Here is a 7,494-nt window from a genome sequence, read left to right as displayed (position 1 = left end):
ATTGATTATGTCTTTAATATAAAATTTATAGTTTTATATTAACATTTAGAAGAATTTAACCTAAAATAATTTATTTAATAATTATTAAAAAAATTTGAACCGGCCGATTTTTAAAAACCCGGACCGGTTCACTGGTTGAACCGGCGGTTTTGGCCAAAACCGACCGGTTTGAAGAGAAGGCGGTTTTAGGGGTGAACCGAACCGGCCATCAGACTGGTTCACATTTGAACCGGCCGGTTCGGTCCGATTTTTAAAGCATTGCTCAAAACCACTTGAGGCTTACGCCTCGCCTCACGAACGAAAAACGTCTCAATACCCGATTACACAATTTTAAACATTGCCCCGAACATAAAGGGAAATGGAAAATCAAGCATTCCATAAAGAGATTTAAAATGATTACACCACAGCCAAACTCAAACTCAAACAACCACAATAAAGACTAAACATAATAGTATACTGAAAACCAAATGCACAATCAACAAAAACAAATGCTCCAACAACGATAACCAGGAACGAATATAAGGCAATCTAGATTAATTAATCCTCTTAATAAAAAAGGAATATCTGTATTAGTGAATAAAGTCAAATGATGCAACTCAAAACAAATTTTAGCCAAGAAATCAACACAAGAATTACCTTCTCTCTAAATATGAAAAATATTATAATCTAATTGAGAAAACATTCTTTTAATATCTTTTAAAATAAACAAATATATCATAATTGCCAAAACTATTATACGAAAGAAAATTAATGACTAAATTATCATCAATTTCAATCCAAATCCTTAAAAAACCTTTGGACAAACAAATATGAAGATCTTTATGAATAGCCATCAATTCAGCATGAATCACATTACATTTTTGAAGAGGAGAAGCAATGTCAATAACCAAATTACCTTTATAATATCTAAGAATGCCACCATAATTAAATTTATCCATATTAACAGAACCATCCGTATTGACTTTGATAATATTCACATTAGGTTTTTTTCCAAATAAAAAATTTAAAACAAATATAAAAAAAATAATCCAATATGTTATTACTAAAATTCTTAGCAACCAACTTGAAACCACAAAATTGCTTATTCTTAATTAAATCAGCCTTATATCTATTAATTTTTTCCTTAGTTCTAGCAATAATTTTCTTGTGATTCATTGGAATATTCCTGTACTTAGCATCATTCCTATCCATCCAAATGAAAACATACAAGACAAACAACAACAATAATTTTTATATGGCCTCTTATAGTATTATGGAAAAGAACAATAAGAAAATAATTAAAGGTTAAATGACCACTGAAATAATTAGTGTTAAAAAAATTTTCATACCAAATCCATATTCTTGAAGCAATAGGACCATTAACAAATACATGGTTAATGTTTTCAATATTAAAACAATAATAACATTTAGAGGGAATGTAAAATCCTTTACTCCCAAAAAAAGAATCCACAGGAATAAATTTCTTTAAGATTCTGCAAGCCAAAATATAATAAGAAATAGGAATATTATTACTCCAAATTTTCTCATAAACAATAGATTTATTAATTTTATCTCTAATAAAATGCCAAGCATCTTTAAAAATGAAATTCACAATTTACCACCTCTTGTCTTAATATCTAAATTATTCACAATTTCTTGAGTAAGCAAAATATTATAAAAAATCAGTCTACCTCTCACAAAACCAATTTGGTTAGGTGATATAATACTAGGCAACAAAGGTCCCAATCTCAAAGCTATAATTCTTGAAATAAATTTATTGAAAAAAGCCCATAAACTAATTAGTCTAAAATCACTCCAAACTTCCGGATTATCCTTTTTCAGAATCAATACAATAGCAGTTGAAGTAAAATTTTTAGGAATAGAATTTACATCAAAGAAATCCAAAACCGCTTCTATCAGATCATGCTTAATAATAATCCAATAATTTTGAAAAAAAAGAGAAGTATGTTCATCAGGACCAACATTAGACTTAACATTCATGTTGTTAAAAAATATATCAAAAAAAAGTTCTAATCACCGAATCTTTTATTAATGCATCCGAGATCCAGTCACCATTCTCATCCTTGATTTTCTTAATACAATTAATGGATTTCTTTTTGCTAACCAAAGCATCAATATATTTGATATTTCTATCCCCATCAGATATATGCTTAGAAAAAGCTTTTTGTCTCCAAAAAGTTTCTTCCATGTTTTAAAACTAAATAAGTTGGTCCTTAGCAACATTTAACTCATTTAAAAAAGAAGGATAAAAAATAAAAATATTTTCTAAATAACAAACCTTCCTCTCCATTATTTTAATGTTAGCAAAAATATTTTTGAAATGATACTTATTCCACCAATTAAGACATTGTTTTAAACGCTTCAATTTTAGCCCAATTCTAATCACACATTTAATTGAATTATCAAGAGCAATACAAGCATTCCAATTAGATTCAACCACCCTAAAAAATTCAATATGTTGAATCAACATATTCTAAAATATAAAACTAAGGCAACCATTCTAAGAAATATTATCCTTCTCAACAAAAATCAACAGAGGGCAATGATCAGATAAGCTTCTATTAAAATGTTCTATAGAAGTAAAAGGTCATTTAGCAATCCATAAATGATTGAATAGAATCATAACCAATCTTTGCCATAATCTATTATTATTCCAAGTAAAAGTTGATCCCACTAAACTACTATCAGCCAAATTACAATCAATAATCATATTTGAAAATTCTTCCGTAGAATTCATATTAGGAGGACAACCCCTATCATTTCATTAGCATGAAAAATTGTATTAAAATCCCCTCCAACAACCAAGGATCATTAATATCCAATGCAAAAGAACAAATTTGGTTCCAAAGAATTCTTCTATCATATCTATTACAAGCAGCATATATTAAAGACCCCTTAACAGTAAAATCAAAATAGGTAATAGACACATATACCACTTGAGGAAAATCTTCTATAACATTTAAAGAAACATATTAGACGAAAATAACCAAATTTTATTAGAAGAATTAGAAAAAAAATGCTTGAAACCTAGTAATCTATCAATATGCATAATTTTACAAACATTAATCATAGGTTCAACAATAACTAGCAATTCAATCCAATGAATACTAAATAAATTCCTAACTCTATTTCTAATAGAGAGAGAACCAATCCCTCTAACATTCCACACTAGAAAGTTAATCATTTATTTTTGAAAAGGAAAAGATTAATTTAAAGATTTAGGTCCTATTAAGAACTTAAAATTCTTTTTCTTATGTCTATTATTATAAACAGAATGAAAAGTTTTTGACTTACCCACCTCCAAATCATAATCACTAAGCACAGCAGAATTAAATTCACCTTCCTCCATTTCCTTATTCTCTCCAGCATTTTCACAAGAATTACCATCCGTAAAAGAAATAGTAGCTTTATTGAAATCACACTCACTGTTTTATTTTTTCATCATTTTACTAACATCATTGAAAGCCTTCACAACAGGCAAATCCTTCACAACAGAAGATGAAGTAATAGAAATAAAATCATCTTGAAAATTAGAATGTAAAGAATCATCAGAAAAAAAACTTCAATTTTCAAAGCAAGATTTTTCTCATAAGCAACCATATCCAAAATTTTTCCGTTCTTAAGAGAATCTAAGATATCTGAATTATTGTTAACTAGATTAACATCATTCAGATCTATTAGTTCTTTTAAATCTTTCTCCACATTCTCTAAATAATCATTTAGAGAAATAATCATTTAGAGAATTATCAAGAATCTCTAAACCCTAAACCCTAAATTTTAGTAAAAATATGTTGCTTAAGATTTTTCTCTTTCGATGAAGGATTCAAAATAAAACAACTACTCAAATCATGCCCATGTAATTTGCAATGTGTACAGAAAATAGGAAATTTATCAAATTCATTTTTCTGAATATAACCAGAAGAATCTGAACCAATCCAAATGTCTTTTCGAAAATCTTTAGTGATATCAATTTCCACTAAAATTCTTGCCACATAAGGCCTCAATTTATTGGCTGTTGCTTGATCAACCTGTAATGGTCTCCCAAAAATGAAACCAATCACTTATAACACTTAAGCATTGAAAAAATTCATACGTAAGTTTGATAAAGAAATCCAAACAGGGCAAGGAGGTGATTCAGCATGTATATGAAATTTTGGAGACCATTTTAATAATCTCATTTGACAGTTTCTCATATAATATGATCCTTATAAGAAAATTCTATTATAATCCAAATCATTCGAAAGATATATAAATACATGTCTAGCATCCAAAAGGCAAACAGAAAAAATACCCGTGAGATTCAAACTATGAAAAAATTTCCTAATTTCTTCCGTATATAAGGCCTTCTGAAAGAAAATTTACTAACTAATGCATATTTGTATGGTTTAGCTAGTTTTCTAATATCCACATCAGAAACAATTAAAGCAAGCATAACATTCAAAGAAGAAGAAATACTAATACCATGATTTTCATTTTTGGGGAGACCATTTAAAGGTTCTATAAAAGATATGGGAAAAGGAATTTTTCTAGGAATATTAGGCGATACATTCGAAGGTTGCGGATTAGAAGATTTCGGAAAATATTCAGAAATTTTCCCTTCCATTAAGGCAGTAGAAGAATTAATCTCATTACCATCACCTTCTTTTAATTTTTGAACTCCACTTACCCAGATCCAAGCAGGATCTTCATCCGAGCAATTAACCGTCAAAAACCCTAGATGGGCCCGAAGGCATAGTACCGGCAAATGCAAACGAATTAAACCAAAATCATAAAAGCAAATGAAGAATCAAACCAGAAATCCACAGAAATTGCTCACTCCAATCGATTCCAACGCAGAAATTGAAATCTCCTCACAATCGCTCCAAAATCACTCCAAGAACGCTCCAAGAAAGTCACCGGTTAAGGTTCCCGATTTAGTTTATTATTTATTATTAGTTATTTATTTATTATTTTAGCTTATTATTTTTAGTTATTATTTATTAGTTATTTATTTTATTAGTTTTAGTTTTATTATTATTATTAGTATATTATTAGTTTATTAGTTATTCAAAAGAATTTAAAAGAATTTTGAAGTATTATTCACACATATACATATTTATTCACCTCATGTTCATTTGATTCAAAAGAATTTAGAAGTAAGATAAGAGCATTTAATAGTATATTTGTATTCACATCTTTCGAAGCCCATATAGATAAAAATGTGACAAATGCAATACAAGGAATTTACACGTTTAAAACTCAAGGGCAAATTTATAGTCATCTCCTATTACAAAAGGTTCAAATGGTCAATGCTACTTTCAATTAAATGTTTATGACACTGATGCTGAAACTAAAAATCAAATGAATGTTATTAAAGATTTAAATATTTTAGTGGCATTGATAAAGAAATTGATGAATATACTTTCTGTAAACCCATAAGCACAATTCTTTAAATTTTTGAGTAATAGAGATATGTTGAAAAACTTACAAATAAGTATTAGATATGATGTAAGAATACATCAAAGAGTTTATAATACCCTAACAATGTCACAAGTTGCAGCAATATGAATTGAAGAACAAAATACATGTTTCATTGAACGTGATATAATATTAACTTCACATTATGAGACATCGTAAAATCAAGCATTACTTTAGATACTATGACCCTTTGCAATATATAATTCTATTCCCAAACGGAGAAGTTGGATGGCATCAAAATGTAAAATGAAATTCCAGATTTGAAAGAAATAAAAAAATAACATTACCGGTAATAAGATCTATCTCCAATAAAAGAATTATTTAGCCAACAGGAAAACAATATGTTATTAAATTTTTTGTATTGATATATACAACAACAACATCAAGCCTTTATCCCACTACGTGGGGTCAACTCCATGAATCCTTTTTCTCCATTGTGTACTATTAAAAGTCAAATTCTCATTTAAATCTAATAAAAAAAAGGTCATTCCTAATATTTTCTAACCAAGTCTTTTTAGGTCTACCCCTACCTTCTTAACATAAGTCAAATCTAATACCTCTACTCTCCTAACCGAGTCATCGGAAGACCACCGTTTTATGTGACCAAACCATCTAAGGCGACTCACTTTAATCTTATCTTCTACTGGAACTACTCCAACCTTTTCACGTATATGCTCATTTCGTATCCTATCTATAAGGGTAAAGCCACTCATCCACCTGAGCATCCTCATCTATGCCACACTTAACTTAGTATTATGCTTCTCTTTGAATGGCCAACATTCGGCACCATAAAACATTGCAGGCCTCACTACCATCTTATAGAATTTTCCCTTAAGTTTGAGGGGTACATTTCTATCACATAACAAGCCCGATGCATTCCTCCACTTCAACCATCCAATTTGAATTCTGCTGATAATATCCCCATCTATTTCACCATTACTCTGAACAATAGATCCAAGATATCTAAAACGTGTACTCTTATTAATAACTTGATCGCCCAAAGTCACAATTAATAACTCTTTTTTTACTCCTTTCTTTTCAAGAACTCTCCATAACACTTCTCTTGGAACTTTATCATATGTCTTTTCTAAATCAATAAATATCATATGTAGATCCTCCTTATTTTCTCTATATTTCTCCATCAAACCTCTTAATAAATGTATGGCTTCCATAGTCGACCTACTCGACATGAATCCAAATTGATTTTGAGAAACATCAGTATCACACCGCAGCCTATGCTACATAACTCACTCCCATAGTTTTAAAGTATGACACATTAACTTAATACCACTATAATTCGCACAATCTTGTGCATCACCTTTATTCTTAAAAATAGGAATTAACACACTCATTCTCCACTCATCTGGCATGTATTTATATATAATAATTAAAAAAAAATTAATAATTAAAATTAATTAATTTTTAATATTGCAGGTATCAAGCAGATATTAAAAGAAACAATTTCATATAGAGAATATTATATTTACAAGCTTCAAATTCGAGAAAATGAGAAATTAGTTATTTTGTATGCTTGTAGATTACTACATTAATATGTTGTCGATATGTATGCGTAGATTGAAACAAGTCGCTTAGACTTCTATAGATAAAATCAACATACAATACGGTCTGATTTGTATATAGGGATTATTGATAGTGTAGCCGTTGGAAGAACAAAAAGTAATAATACTGGTAAAAAATTATACTTTCACCTTCAATCATTGACGGACCTCGTGTATGCTACGAAAATATTTAAGTGCAATGACTCTTTGTCAATGCTTTGGAAAATCATACATGTTTATAACAATGAAATGTAATTATGATTGACAAGAAATTCAAAATGAGTTAAAGCCATGTATATGGGTGTCAATATTTGACACGACACGAAAACCTGACCCGAAAAATTTGGGTTGGACCCGACCCGTTTGATAAACTGGTCGGGTTCGGGTTCGCAGATTCGACCCGTTTGATAAAACGGGTCGGGTTCCGGTTGACCCGGCGGGTTGCCGGGTCCACCCAAAAACTCGTTTAATTTAAAAA

At 29.6% G+C, this 7,494-nt stretch overlaps 1 long non-coding RNA gene across 1 annotated transcript in view; it reads right to left on the bottom strand.

The window, feature by feature from the left end:
• Nucleotides 1–3,545: 3,545 nt before the first annotated feature.
• LOC110112542 overlaps nt 3,546–7,494 on the bottom strand; it is a 27,685-nt gene continuing 23,736 nt past the window's right edge. Inside the window, exon 2 of the long non-coding RNA XR_002305038.2 lies at nt 3,546–4,028. This is a non-coding gene — a long non-coding RNA (uncharacterized LOC110112542). The remainder of the gene's footprint in view (nt 4,029–7,494) is intronic.

This window comes from Dendrobium catenatum, unplaced genomic scaffold (assembly GCF_001605985.2).
Source record: "Dendrobium catenatum unplaced genomic scaffold, ASM160598v2 fragScaff_scaffold_133, whole genome shotgun sequence".
In the NCBI taxonomy this organism is placed as follows: Eukaryota; Viridiplantae; Streptophyta; class Magnoliopsida; order Asparagales; family Orchidaceae; genus Dendrobium; species Dendrobium catenatum.
Note: the sequence above shows the minus strand (reverse complement) of the source record. Positions and strands in the feature narration are given on the sequence as shown.